The following is a 15,497-nucleotide window of genomic DNA, read 5'->3' on the forward strand; positions in this document are numbered from 1 at the left end:
CTGTAGCCTTGGTTGCAGCAGGAGACTGAGGGATGGCTGGTGCCTGGCAATGCCAGCAGGTCTGCAGGATGTGGACACATGCAATGGTCGGGGGCCCGAGGTGAAGCTTCCCTAACCGAGATAACCTCTCACAGACATGCCCAGAGATTTGTCTCCTAGTTGACTCAGCTAGATCTTGTCACATTGACAATAATAACTATGACCCAGGAAGAAGGCACTGTCCAGTGAAGTACCAGTTACATGTATGTACAAAAACAGTGCCTCAAAGTATCGGTTAGCTGTTTAAAAAGATGCACATTTTTCTTAGCACTAATCCTTTAGATTTTCTATTACCTTATAATCGAAGTAAGAGCAATTTAAACATTCTTATCTCTTAGCAATCAAACCTATTGGTATACAAGAAAATACCAAGGAATGAAAAGTAACACCTTAGTAGTATAAGGCAGTACAAAGCACTTCTTTCTGGGCATAACTGTGTCTGTGTGCACTGGGCTGTACTAATGGTATAATGGGCTTGTTATCTGTTGTAATGGAGGTTGTCTTTGGAAGACGGTTAATGGGCTTCCTGCCTCTTGTTTTTCTCATATAAAACATTTAACTGGGGTTTGTGGGTGGCATCCCTCTGTGAGGAGGGTGTAGGCCATGACAAAGTGAGCCAGAAAAATGTTTAGAAACTGTTCTGTTCTGCGATAGCTCTGCAAGCTAAGGCATTGTCGTGAGAGAGTTTTCTGTTTCCTTTTGTTGTTTTGAACATATCATGGAGTCCAGACTGGTGACTTTGATGACCTTGAACTCTGACCTTCCTGCTTCCCCCCTCTCATGCATTGTTGCTAAAGCCCTGGACCACCACACACAGCTTGCCATTTTGTCTTCCGATTTTTATTATTTCTAGCCTAGGCCGGGGCTCTCAGTTTATAGGATCCTCCGGTAGTTTAAAGAACTCTCCTGCTGGGGTCCAGTTCAGCACTTGCTCTTGCAGAGGACCTGGCTTCCGTTCACAGCACCCACATGACAGCTCACAGCCATGGGCATCGCTAGTCCCAGGTGCTCTGGCACCCTCCTCTGCCTTCCTTGGGCACAAGTTATGCATGTGGTAGAGATAGCCACGTAAGGAAAACACGTATACACAGAATTACCGAGTCCCAGGTAGAGTCATGAAGAACGAAGAGGTGTTGTAAGGGATGTGCGGGCGGCGAGCCGTAGACAGGGTGAGAGTGTTTCTCCTCAGCTTTGCCTCAGCCAGTACTCGGTGTGCTGGATGAACGACAGTACCAGCGGGTGGGGAAATTTCCACCTTGATGAGACTTTGGCTGATCTTAGATTGCTCTGTATCTACATGGGCACATCTCACAGGGCACCTAAGGGCACACAAACAACTAGAGGTGATGACCCTGGCAAGGGTGGATCTTCATAGCATAGGATGCCTGAGCCAGCCCCACCTGGAATCTCATCCAGTAGCCTTGTTAGAAACATGGAAGTAGGACTGGGGAGAAAGCTCAGTGGTTAAGAGCACTGACTGCTCTTCCAGAGGTCCTGAGTTCAAATCCCAGCAACCACATGGTGGCTCACAATCATCTGTAATGAGATCTGGTGCCCTGTTCTGGTGTGTCTGAAGACAGCTACAGTGTACTCATATATAATAAATGAATAAGTCTTCAAGAAAAAAAAAAAAAAAGAAACAAGGAAGTGCTTCTAGACTTTCTGCTACTTTTCCACAGTTCACTAGTCGGTCTAGGAGCTGCTGCTGTGGCCGTTTTAAGAGCTTCGTGACTCTCTGGTCCCTGCCTGCTCTAGTTTCTTTATGCACTGCCTATGTTGAGAGAGTTTTCCCCTGGAGGGGACTAGGTACTGTCAACCCTTCTCCAAATTGTTCAGTTTCACCAGAGTCCCCTCGAGGGGACCAATGAGCTAATTTGGCTTATTTGTTTACAGAGCCTGGGGTGAAGGGTTACTGACAGGACCATGGGTGACCCCAAAGCAGCCACCCTGGAAAAGTCTTTGCCTAGCATGGATGTTGGTGTCTCTATGGTTGCATGGATGGAGACCCCTTCCCTAGGCTCTCCTAGCCCATAGACCCTACCCCTTTCCTGAGATCTCTGAGACCATGTGCAATTAGGGAAGAATTGTCTATAGGTATCTGGGAGGAGTGGCTGAATGCTCAGATGAGGATCCGATGAATCTCCCCACCCTTCCATCTATGAGGGAGCATCTCGGGCAGCGCTCCAGCAGGATTGTTTGGCTTTTGGGTCAGCGCTGTGAACAACCATGCTCGGAGTTCCGTCACTGAGCCCTCATTCATGCTCTGGTACAGTCGCGTGGGTTTTTGCTCTGCCTTTTACATCCCTCGCACATCCAGTAAGTCTCAGCTCAGGAATCTTTTCAAGGACCAGGGCCCCAGCACACTTACATAATTATATTCAAGTACTCGCACAATGCACCTCTCTCTCTCTCTCTCTCTCTCTCTCTCTCTCCTCTCCCCTCCCTCCCTCTCTCTCTCTCTCTCTCCCCTCTCTCTCCCCTCTCTCTCTCTCTCTCTCTCTCTCTCTCTCTCTCTCTCTCTCTCTCTCCTTCCTTTTTAATTTGTGTGTGTTTGTGTGTGTGTGTGTGTGTGTGTGTGTGTGTGTGTGTGTGTGTGTGTAGATCATTCATGCCTGGTGTCCCAGAAGCCAGAAGAGGGTATTGGATCCCCTGAAACAGGAGTCTCCACAAATGCTCTTAATCACCAACCCATTCTCCAGCGCCCATTGAAAAGATTTACTTTTATTTCCTGTGTATGCGCCTGCTTGTCTTATGGGCACTGCATGCGTGCAGTTACCCATGAAGGCTAGCAGAGGGCGTCGGGTCTATTGGGCCTGATGTGTGTGCTGGGAGCTCAGGTCCTCTACAAGAACAGCAAGTGCTCAAAACTGCGGAACCATCTCCGGCCCTCTGTTCTATTTTTTGAGATAGCATTTCTCACTGAACCTGGAGCTCGCTAATTGGTTAGACTGGTTGCTCCTGGGCTACTCCTGGGCTACTCCTGGGCTACTCCTGGGCTACTCCTGGGTGACTCATCTTTCTGCCTCCCAGCCCTGGATTAATCAGCTGGCTTTTTAAAAAACAAGACAAAAAACAACAATTAAGTCAATTTATTTAAACAGTTGACTTAGGCATCTGCAATGGTGACTTCAACCTCCTCCACTCCTGGCTCAATACTGTTGGAAGTAATCCGCTTAACAATCTCAGAAGGACTGTGTAAGTCAATGAGTCGCTTGTGGACTCTCATCTGGAAACGATCCCACGTCTTGGAACCTTCACCGCAAGGTGTTTTTCTGGTAGTGATTCTCAGCGTCTGGGTAGTCCTTTCACTTTCAGATTCTTCTCCTTGGCGCCTCTGATCAAGTCCGCACAAACCTTCTCCAGCGACTTCACGTTGTGGCTGGTGAGCGTGATTCGAATCCGGTGAATCGCCACTTCGGGCTCCACAGGAGTCTTTAAATGCCATGGCTGAGGTGCGGCTTCCTGACCGACTTGTTCCTCAGCAGGAGCGAACAGCGGTGAGTCAGGACAGAGCAGACTGGAGAAAGCTCCGCGGCACGCACCGCCGGGGCTCAGAAAAATCAGCTGCCTTTTTATATGGAGATCTAAATTCATAGCCTCATGTCTTACCCATAAGACATCGCCCCAGCCGACCCCTTTTCTTTGTAAAGAACCCAGGCTCTGATGTTTTGGGATAGAAACAGAAAACAGACTAAGACTGTATCTCAAGGAAGGCTGGCGGTAGGCACACATCTCTCAGTCATAGGTGCTTGTTGACTGGGCTTAATCCATAGCTATGGTTTCAGAAACCTTTAATACATTTATGTTTTGGTTTTGATTCTTTCCAGGAGTGTTGGTAAATTCATATTAGCACGGTTAAGAGTTTTGTGCAAGCCGTGCTGATCTTTAGGTTGGTTCTGAATGTTTTAGGTCCTGTCTTTTGTTTGAGGGAACCTGAGCGATTGATCGATCGCAGGCCTGGCCTTCAGGTAGCCTGCAACCGACTCCCCAGGGCTCCTGCTTAGCCGCACATGGTGCTTTCCAGTGATGAGCGGCGGGGCTCTTAATGATGCCACAAACACAGCGTTCTTGTCTTAAAAATAATATTGTGTAAATGTTCAAATGTTAATGCGAAATATATATTTTTTTTTATTCTTTTTTTCGGAGCTGGGGACTGAACCCCGGGCCTTGCGCTTGCTAGGCAAGTGCTCTACCACTGAGCTAAATTCCCAACCCCTGCGAAATCTTAATAGTACACGTTTCAGGAAAAAAAAATACTGAAAGGAAATATATCAAATGGCTCGAAGTGGTTGTCTTTGACTGATAATGATGAGTTTCTCCTCTTCTTTCTTTCTGTGTGGAAAAACGAGTGTGTGCATGGGTGAACATTTATGTTAGGTGCATTTGAGTGGAGGCCAGAGATCAAGTCAGGGATCCTCGTCTATTGCTCTCCATCTTATTTTGTTTTATTTATTTAATTAATTAAATAATTTATTTGTTCATTCATTTATTTTCAAGACTTTCTCTGTGTAGCCCTGGCTGTCCTGGAACTCGCTCTGTAGACCAGACTGGCCTCGAACTCACAGAGGCCCACCTGCCTCCGCCTCCTGAGTGCTGGGATTAAAGGCGTGCACTACCACCCCACATCTTATTTTATTTTATTGGAGACAGGTCTCACTGTGTTACCCTGGCTGTCCTGGAACTCACTGTGTAGACCAGGCTGGTCTTGAACTCACAGAGTTCCCGTCTGCTTCTGCCTCCTGAGTGATAGGATCAAAGGCATGTACCACACCGCGCCCAGCCCCCATTTTAAAATAATTTTATTAAACGTTTTAAAAGCTATGATGTGTATATGTGTGTATCTGAGTGTTTGTGCACTTGAGTGTAATGCCCTCAGAGGTGAGGAGAAAGCTTCAGACTCTCCTGGAATGCCCTGTGGTGGTTTGAATATGCTTGGCCCGGTGGGTGGCTTATTAGGAGGTGTGGCCTTGTTAGAGTAGGTATGGCCTTGTTGGAGTAGGTGTGGCCTTGTTGGAGTAGGTGTGGCCTTGTTGGGGTAGGTGTGGCCTTGTTGGAGTAGGTGTGGCCTTGTTGGAGTAGGATGTGGCCTTGTTGGAGTGGGTGTGGCCTTGTTGGAGTAGGTGTGGCCTTGTTTGAGGAAGTGTGTCATTATGGGGGTTGGCAACAAGACCCTCTTCCTAACCACATGAGAGCCAGTCTTCTCCTAGCAGCCTTCAGATGAAGATGTAGAACTCTCAGCTCCTCCTGCACCACAACTGCCTGGATGCTGCCATTCTCCTGCCTTGATGATACTGGACTGAACCTCTGAACCTGTAAGGTTCCCAATTAAATGTTGTCCTTATTAAATGTTGTCATGTTGTCTCTTCACAGTAATGTAAACCCTAACTAAGGGTGCCTCAAGAGGTTGTTGGTATCTCTTTTTTTTTTTTTTTTCGGAGCTGGGGACCGAACCCAGGGCCTTGCGCTTGCTAGGCAAGCGCTCTACCACTGAGCTAAATCCCCAACCCGTTGGTATCTCTTAACTGCTAAGCCATCTCTCCACTCTCTCTACCCTTTGAGACAGGGTGTCTCACTGAGCCTGGCTCTCACAGATCAGGTAAGACTAGTTTGACCAGTGGGCTTCAGAGAGCCTCTTGCCTCAGCTTCCTCAGCACCAGGGTTCTAGGAGCACCCCACAAATACTGGCTAACTTGTGGGCTATTTTCCTCCCACAAGAGGAATTACAAGACAGGGAAATGTCTCAGTGCAGTTTATTGACAAATCTTAGAGATGTGAGGAGACCAGTAGCAATAAGGAAGTGTGGGATTTTATTTGGGGTTAGGATATCCCATCCAGTGATTTCCTCTCCCCACTTTCTCTGTCACTAAAACTGTTTATGTGCTCCTCCTGGTGGAGGGATTAGGGTCTCTGTCTCTAGAAGTCTTGATTACTTGGGGAAGAGTGGGCTCCCCAAACTTTCTGATCTCTGTGGTATAACAGTACAGAGACAGACTCCAGTGAGGAGAGAGAGGGTAAAAGCCATAAAAAGTCGAAGAGGTTATTATGATCTCCCACAACCTCACCACCATGCCTGGGTTTTTGTGGGTGGGCTAGGATTTGAACTCTGGTCTTCATGATTGTGCACCAACCCCTCTCTGGCCCTTATTCATTTCTTTTTGGGAGACAGTTTTATGTAGGTGTAACTGAGGGTGACCTCGAACTCCTAATATTCCTGCCTCTGCTTCCCAGGTGCTGGGACTGCAGGCAAACATGACCATGCCTGATGTAGGTGGTGCTGGGGGATTGAACCTACGTCCATGGTCATGCTGGGTGAGCATTCTAACAACTGTGCTGCAAGGGTGTGGTTTTCAGAAGGGGGGATGGGTGCAGGTCGTAGCAACAGGTCTCTGGCATGATGATATTGAGGACTTAGCGTGGTTTTAGAAGCATGCTAAGAGCTTGTAGATAGAACCGTAGTTAGAGTGTTACCATCCTTCTATCTTATGACAGGGAAGAAGAATTTTATATTTTTATTACCTGGTATTTATATTAGGTTGCCCAGAAGAAAAAGGGTGACAGATACTTTTGCCTTTATCAGATATTTATTTTTTTTGCCTGATGTATTTTTATTTTGAAAATAGTATTTTTTAAAGGATCCTTTCCACTAAGATTGCACCGGTGACCATCTTGATCTTTCCAGTGGCTGGTTGTTGTAGCAAATTTGATTCGTTAAAGTGATTTCTCTGTTTTTCTTTTTTTGTTGTTTGTTTGTTTTTGTTTTTTCTGTTTTGTCTTTGGCTCTGTACAGGCCCAGTGTGTTGGCCTTGGATCCTAATGTGGCTGTTATTCATCTCGTTGTTGTCAAATTTCATTTAACTGCAAATTAAGAAAAAAAAGAGAACTGAACAAAATTACAGCAATTTCTGTTCATGTCCAGGAGATAGGACTCCCTGCAGGAAGCTTTGCACACGTTAGAAAGTCATTTCGCATTGTGCTGCGATGGCCTGCAAGGTTCTCAGGGCGAAGCCCAGCTCACCTCTCTTGGCTGGAGCCCAGAGAGCCCTCGGTGCACAGACGGTCGGAAACCGCCCAGCTGAAAAGCTCTTTTTCCTTCAAGATCGGTGTTGGAAGCTGCTGTGATTAAAACGAGCTACTAAGCCTGCGAACGGAGGGCCTGCAGCAGAGATCAGGAAAAGAGGACCCAGGGGTGCACAGCTTTGGGAGCAGTTTCAGCTGGGGCCTTGATAGAGCTTTATTTTGAATTTATCTCTTCCTTCTGTTAAACATGGTGCCAATTTTAATAAAAACAACTCATTAAATTAGTATGAAATAAACAAACGAGAACCGCTGTTCACGTTTTGGGCTTTGCCCATGCTGGGCGAGCGCTCTGCTGCTGAGCTCCCTTCTGGGTCCGTAAATTAATCTCATCTATGTTCTAGAGAGCCTTGAGCCCACTTTTTTTTTGTTATTGTTTTTCCCTAAACATTTTCTATTGCATTTTTTCCCCATTTTGTGTGTGTGCATGTATGTATGCACACAAACGACACAGCATGTGTGCAGAAGTCAGATCCAGTCCCTCTGCTACTGTGTGACTCCCAGGGATTGAACTGAGATCCTCAGGTTTGGCAGTAGGTGTCTTTACCTGCTGAGTTCTCTCGTTAGACTATTTCGTTTAGTTTTAGAGACGGGATCTCACACCGTAGTCCCAGCTGGCCTCGAACTCACTACCATTGCATAGCCGTCCATTTCCAGGACACTGTGTCTTTCTCCTTCTGTGATGTGCCCTCGGCCTCTGAGGAGGTAACACAGATGTTCTGGTCAGGGCTAAGCACAGAGCAGTCACTTACTCTCAGTGCTTTGAGCCATCGTGAGCGCCTCCCGTAACCATCACTCTTTGCAAACAGAAGTTTTCCTGACCAAGACTAAGCTCAACATTAGTGCTGGGCATGGTGGTGCATGCTTTTAGTCCCAGCATTTGGGAGGCAGAGATAAGCAGATGTCTGAGTTCGAGGCCAGCCTGGTCTACCCAACCCAACCCAACCAACCAAAAAAAAAAAAAAAAAAAAAAACAAAAAAAAAACCAGCACTAGTTTTCAAACCTTGTCTGTCTGTCCATCCTGTTTGCCTGTCCAGCTTCCACATGATGTATTCTATTGTAGGACTATCTGTCGAGTTTTAAATTTCCAGCTTAAGACCCTATCTCAAAGGGAGTGGGGGTGGGGACGGGTTGACTCTGGAATGCACTCATCAGACACAATTAGGATTGGATGTGTGAATGAATTGGTGGCAGTCTATTTTTACAGTGTGTGTGTGTGTGTGTGTGTGTGTGTGTGTGTGTGTGTGTGTGTGTGTGTACTTGAGTACTGGAACCTCACATCAAATCCTGGAAGACTATATAATTTTGTCAATTATATAGTACTGCAGGGGAGAAACGCTTGTCAAAAATAACCTCTTCATATTTTTTGTTCCCTACAAGAGTTGGATGGGTCAAGCATTAGAATCCAGTGCATTGTCCACTGAACTTCAGCAATTTCTTCTGTTTGAAATGGCAGTCAGAAGACAAACAGGCACTGGTATTTTGTGGTGCTGACCCGTCACCCCGCACTCCCTGCATTCCCATCCCTGCAGTTTGCACCTCGTCTTCTCTATCTTACATAGCTTCATCAAGACCATCGAGGCACTGTCAGCTTGGTGTGAGGTTAGCACTCGGAAGTCACACATGGACACTCTTAAAGCCGAAAAGGAAGTCTTGCCGGTCGGCAGCTGCAATGGAACTCACCCAAATCAAGTTGTCCTGAGCCTTACAGCCCTTTGTCTTTTATGCACAAACCCCATATCCTGGAGAATATATATATATATATATGAACAGAACTACAGAAGTCAAAAAGCGAGGTTAGTATACCTAGGGCCTTTCCTGGAACTATGGGCCAGGTCTTTGTTCTAGTTTTGGCGGGGGTTGAGGCCTGTGTGTTGGGGTTTCGGGTCAGAATGGTGCCTCTAACATGGCGTCAGTTGTGCCAAGGTCTGGGCACCGGTTACAAGCTGATAACCAACATCGGGGCTGTTAAGCATGAAACGGCTTTATCTGGGGGTGTGGGGTATTATAGTTTAGGAGATACTAATTTGGATAATACCAAGAGTGAGTCCCAAAGAGAGAGCAAATGGCTTGGGTCTAAGAAGGAGGAGAACTGAGACGATCGGTGTGAGCAGGGAGGTAAGCCTCGGCGTCCTGGCCCAGCTGCTTGGCAGACTTCCGGTTTAAGCTGCGCATTGGCCAGAGTGCAGCCTGTAGGAAGTCTCTAGGCTCCCCTAGAACTGTGGCTGTGACTGAGCAGTGCCGCACTGGGTAGGATTTGCCTTCTACTCCCCTTTCTCTCCTTCCTATCTTCCTATCAGTCTCTCTTTTTTTCTTAAGGCAATGTTTCATGTAGCCCAGGTTGGCCACAGATTCATTCTATAGCTAGATAACCTTGGAACCGTGGTCTTCTTACTTTCCTTACCTCCAGATGCTGGTGCTCACCACTAAGCCCATCTCTTCCTCTTTCCCTCGACTTTCAACAAGTCTTTTTATATAGCCAGGCTGGCCTAGAACTCTTGACTCTTCTGTTTCAGCTCTCTGACTGCTGGCTTTACCTGTGCGCGCTACTATCCAATTAGCTAAGGTGTCGTGCTTGCCTGTCAAAGTGAAATGGCAATCAAATAGGCCTGGTAAAACCATAGTTCAGCAGGGAGACGCTTGCCACAAAACCTGATGATCTGAATTCAATTTTTGGAACCCAAGTAACGGAAGGAGAGACCCAGCTCTACAAAGCGATTCTCTGGCTTCCAAATGTGTGCAATGCAGGCACACACCCACACCCACCACCCACCCCCACACACAGAAACAAACCACGCAAGACACACATAGATACACTCGGAACACACGCTTAGATATACAGACACATACACAGAGACACACAGATACACCACACACAGACACACAGAGACACATTCAAACACACACACACACACACACACACACACAGAAACATACAGAGACAAACCACATAAGACACACACAGACACACTCAGACACACAGAGACATACAGACACCTATACAGAGACATACAGAGATGCAGACACACACGCAGACATTCACATAGGCACATCCCATACAGACACACAGACAGAAACACACGGACACACCACACACAGACACCATAGACACACCAAACACAGACACACACACACACACACACACACACACACACCATACACACAGACACTCACATATACAGACAAACACACACTCATACACATAGACACTAATATATCAAAAATAAACTTACCAAACCCTTTCCAATGCTTATAGAATACAATTTCAATGCACACATGGAAAGCTTTCTGATTACATTCCCTTTAGCTCGGGCACAGTTGTGCACCCTGTGATGACAGCCGTTGGGAGACTGAGTGGAGTAGAATGTGCGTTCACACATAAACTACAGGGCGAGAGCCTGCTCCCTAAAACTAAACAAAGATCAAAACACAAACTCCAACTTTCCCTTTGTTACTATGTAACATTTTTTTAAATAGATCCGTTATTTGAACCCAATTGACCTGTGCAAAAGTGTGAGTGATGTCTAGACGGACATATCCTTCAAAACCAAAATGCTATATTTTGGGTTATTCTCTTAAGGGGATTATACACCATTTTTGGTTATTGTCAAATAACCCCTTTATCCTAATTCCTGAAGCTCCTTTGTAGCTGGAGTTGAAAGAGGTGAGTGACTTGGAACGCCACACCGGCGGCGTAAGGCTTGGCAGGGGAAGCGCAGAGCAGGTGTCTTTCTCACAACACTTAGCATTTCACACAGAAGATGTTAGAGGGACAGGGGCAGCAATAGCTGAGGGGAGTCTTCTAGAGCTCCTGGCCGGGAACGAGAAGCTCTTTACTGCGGTGATACCTCAGCTGCTTAAAACCGCCTTTTCGAAGACAGTTCAAGCTTGATTATGATCAATTAAACTACTGAGAATGGAGACTTTTCCTTGAGCACAGACTTAAGCTTTCACCTTAAAAATTTAAACTCCTTCACCCTGACATCAAAGAGAAGAAGTGCAGGCTCTTAGAATCTCATTTTTAATACTGGAGCCCTAGGATAATATTTAGGAAATTAGGAAGGGAAAATTGAAATAGTTAAAGTTTGGTTTTTACCTGCTATTTGATACTGAATGTACAATGTCTTATTCTGCAAGAAAGATCCTTTTTTTTTTAGGAGCCAGGGACTCACTATGTGTATGGCTCAGGCTGACTTTCAACTTTTTTGTTTCAGTGTCTAAGGGATGACATGTGTGTTGCCATGCCCAACTTAGATGCCATTTAAGAGAGTGTATGGATGAATAATTTTGTACTATTCTGATGAATTTTAGTAGGCTTTCTTGGTAATGTTTTGGAATTATATATTTAAGATTTTTTTTTTTAATCTTCCGCAACTGGAAAACAAATTGTTTAACAGGTATTTCCAGCAGAGGGCGCCATCTGACCATGGACGTGGTATCGCTACTTGCCAGTATCCTGTAGCCCATTTTATCAATATACATAAAAAACTCAATGTTCAAATTAACTAGTTCAATAAGTAATTTAGCTCATTGATTTTTGGGCATACCCTAAGTGCCATTACAAGCTACGGATATTTTAAATGCCATTACCTAATAGAAGGAATGTTTTAAGCACCTTTTATTGATTTTATTACTGCTTTATTTTGCTGTCTTGGTTTAAAATCATTTTAACCACTCCGTAATCAAGAAGAAATATATCGTTGGTGAAATACGGTCAATTTCCTAAAAACCTTTGACATCATTAAATAAGGAATTACAGTTGTTAAATCATGTCAGGCAATAACGGAGGGACAGAAGAGATATAAAGTTTGGAGCAGTGGGCCAGTGTACCGGTAAGCCCCACTGACCTTGCGCCTGCAGATCTCTCACGGACCAGTCACGCTACTGGGTTGCTCGTGGTTTTTACAACCAGCCAGAGAGATTTAAAATCCCAGCAACCAGGACGTTGGAGGGACAGATAGCAGGATGGGATCATTCTGGACAATGATCCACTTTTTTTTTTTTTTTTTTTTTTTTTTTTTCGAGCTGGGGACCAACCCAGGGCCTTGCGCTTCCTAGGCAAGCGCTCTACCACTGAGCTAAATCCCCAACCCCTATGATCCACTTTCTTAATGGCTTCCTGTGATCCCGAGTGATCCCGAGTTAAAACGACTCTCTATGTGATAGTCTCCTTTGCTTTTCATGCCAGACTCTAGCATGTTGATACTCTGCATAACACGGAAGAACATGGAAAGGATGCGCTCACAAATTGTTTTTTTTTCTCCTTCCCTTTTCACCGTTTCTTTCTTATGCTCATTCGACTTTATATTTGTGGTATTATGGCGCTGATCAGCTGGGAGAGGGGCAGGGGATATGGCCCACATTACTGCTTAATCAAAGAGGGGCAGAAGCACAGAGCCTCTCTATAAGCCTGCTTATAAGCTGATTGCATTGACATTTGATATCATTTAACTGCAAATATCAATACTTGTGTACGATTTAGAGCACAGTTGTTGAACTGTGATTAGAAGTTGAAAAGGACTCCTGGTAAGAGACCACCTGGCTGTAACCCAAGACCGGAGAACGCAGTTCTCCTCATTAAGTGGAATGGATCCAGAAAGTCAAGTGTTTTGATTATTAATAGAGTGCCCCCCCTTTTCTTTTAGCAAATGTTAGCTTCGAGAGGAAATTGATAATTATGCGAGGTCTGTTAAATGATCGTTTGGTGAGCTCATTTCACTCCTTCAAATGAGCTCGTGTCTTCAGTTGTGGCAATCATTCACGGGCCAGGAGAGAAACCTAGCTTAAACGCTGGTGGGTATCGCTTACAATATGTCAGTGTGGTTCAGTGCACCTGGAAGGAATTCATCCACTGGAGGCCGCAAACCAGATATGACTGAAATGTGCATGTTTAGCCTATATTAACTCATAAATTGGATAAATATGTTGTGCTAAAGTGCATCGAGTAGATACTGAGTCTGCAAACCATTCTTGTAGGTGTCTCAAATACAGAGAGTAGCAAGTCTTGGTTCTCTGAAAGTGACCTGTACAGCTCCTGCCCATGGGAGGATGGGATAGGGATGGGAACCATGGGACAGGGAGATGCTAGGTTAGGGAATGGGGAGGTGGCTTCCGTAAAGAGCCTCGGACATCAGTCGATGGCCGATGCTTGCAGTAGACCAGCAACACAAACAGCACCGTGTGCTTACGGGGAAGTCAAAGGGAGCGTCTCAAAAACAAAATCTTATCTGCTCTGTTTCTTTTTCATTTTTGTTAGGAAGTGTTTAACACACTGTGACACATGTGTGTGTAAGATCAAGGAAAAAACTAAAATCTCCCCCCCCCCAGCAAGATGCAGAATCTTACAAACCCCTCTGGACACCCCATGGCTCACAGCTCCTTCCTGCCCACCCAATATTTCAGATTAATTAATGTTATTTCACCCAGGTTAAAAAAAAAAACTGTAGGAACTTCTGGATTGGCCAAGATCCACAACTTTTATTCTTACTTTTGGTTGGATCCATGAGAAATGAAATGAAGAAATGTGTTGGTGCTTGCCTGGCATGCTATAATTACATAGTGTGTGCATGTGTGTGCGCGCGCGTGTGTGTGCTTGAGTGAACGCACTCATAAGGGGCAGGGGTCAGAAACAAAGGGAGTTCCAAAGAATCCAAATCAAAATAACTTAAATGAAGTAGTTCAGTTTACTCATATTTGTTTGTTTGTTTTTAATTTGTGTGCATGTCGGCGTCTGTATTGGTCATGCACTCTATGTGCGTGAGAGTACCTGCAGAGAGTACCCGCAGAGAGTGCCTGCAGAGAGTACCTGCAGAGAGTACCCGCAGAGGAGAGTACCCGCAGAGGGTACCCGCAGAGAGTGCCTGCAGAGAGTACCCGCAGAGAGTACCCGCAGAGAGTGCCTGCAGAGAGTACCCGCAGAGGGTACCCGCAGAGGAGAGTACCCGCAGAGGGTACCCGCAGAGAGTACCCGCAGAGAGTACCCGCAGAGAGTATCCGCAGCCCGCAGAGAGTGCTCGCAGAGAGTACCCGCAGAGAGTACCCGCAGAGAGTGCAGAGAGTACCCGCAGAGAGTACCCGCAGAGGAGAGTACCCGCAGAGGGTATCCGCAGAGGGTACCCGCAGAGAGTATCCGCAGAGAGTACCCGCAGAGAGTGCTCGCAGAGAGTACCCGCAGAGAGTATCCGCAGAGAGTACCCGCAGAGAGTACCCGCAGAGGGTACCCGCAGAGAGTACCCGCAGAGAGTACCCGCAGAGGGTACCCGCAGAGAGTATCCGCAGAGAGTACCCGCAGAGGAGGGTACCCGCAGAGGAGAGTACCCTCAGAGGAGAGTACCCGCAGAGAGTACCTGCAGAGGCCAGAGAACATGGAGATCCTGGATCTGGAGTTACAGATGGTTGTGAACTACCCGATGTGGGTGCTGGGAACCGAATCTGGGTCCCTTGCAAGAGCAGTAAGTGCATTTAATTGCTAAGCCATCCCTTCAGCCCCCCAGCTTGCTCGATTTTTCTTCCTTTGCCCAATGTTCCCAGATTGAATGGGTAATTCTGACGCGTGATAGCTGAACCACGTTTGACTCTGGGGAGTTGTCACAGTTTTCATGCATAGAGGATCCTGTGTCCCCTGAGATGCTCATCTCTTAAGTTGAGCAGTGGGTGTTTTCAGATTTGCTCCCTGATTTGGCCGTTGACCCTGCTCCTCCTCCTCTCCCTTTTCGTGTGCTGGTTTCCTAGGATTCTCCAGTGGTATTTTAGGTTATAGGTGGTGGTAGCTTACACAGAGGAACTGTGGGGTGCAAAGCTAGCCTGCTCTGTGGGCCAATGTTGGGGTGCTGTGTCAGGCACATGCTTAGCTTTTCTATCTTGTCTCAGACTTATAAACTATACTGGTTACGTTTGTCATAAGAATGACTTGGTTTCACTAATAAAAACCGAACTTGTGTAACCTTCTAACGCCCTCCTGAAGTACAAGTTAGCCTTCTCCAGATTGGCATGGCTTAAGTAGCAGAAGCCTGTGGCAGAGGTGGGGACCAATGGTTGCTGCTTCCCTCTGCCCGATGTACTTCTCTCCCCTGACTGTATTATCCTTATGGTGGGAGTTTCCGGGAGGGATGGAGGAAAGGCAAGGAATAGAAAGGACTTCCTTGATGAACCCTGTTCTGACTCGCATGCAATGCTACCTGGGCTTGGCAGATGCCCAACACGGACCCTCCACAGGGAAGAGTGAGTGCTGCCCATGCTGTCTTTTCTTTTTTCTTTTTCCTTTTCTGGCTGCATTTCATGGTCCATCTCTCCCTACCCCGACCCTTTGGGATGGGAGTCTCTTTTAGAATGTTTCCTGGCTACATTTCTTTTACATCAGTCCCACTCACCCCACTGCGAGGAC

General features: G+C 46.3%; 1 pseudogene; it reads right to left on the reverse strand.

Annotated features, from left to right (window-relative positions):
- Positions 1–3,113: 3,113 nt before the first annotated feature.
- Positions 3,114–3,633, reverse strand: LOC116886660 (annotated as a pseudogene).
- Between the last annotated feature and the right edge of the window lie 11,864 nt (positions 3,634–15,497).

The sequence above is a fragment of the Rattus rattus genome, chromosome 17 (genome assembly GCF_011064425.1).
Source record: "Rattus rattus isolate New Zealand chromosome 17, Rrattus_CSIRO_v1, whole genome shotgun sequence".
In the NCBI taxonomy this organism is placed as follows: domain Eukaryota; kingdom Metazoa; phylum Chordata; class Mammalia; order Rodentia; family Muridae; genus Rattus; species Rattus rattus.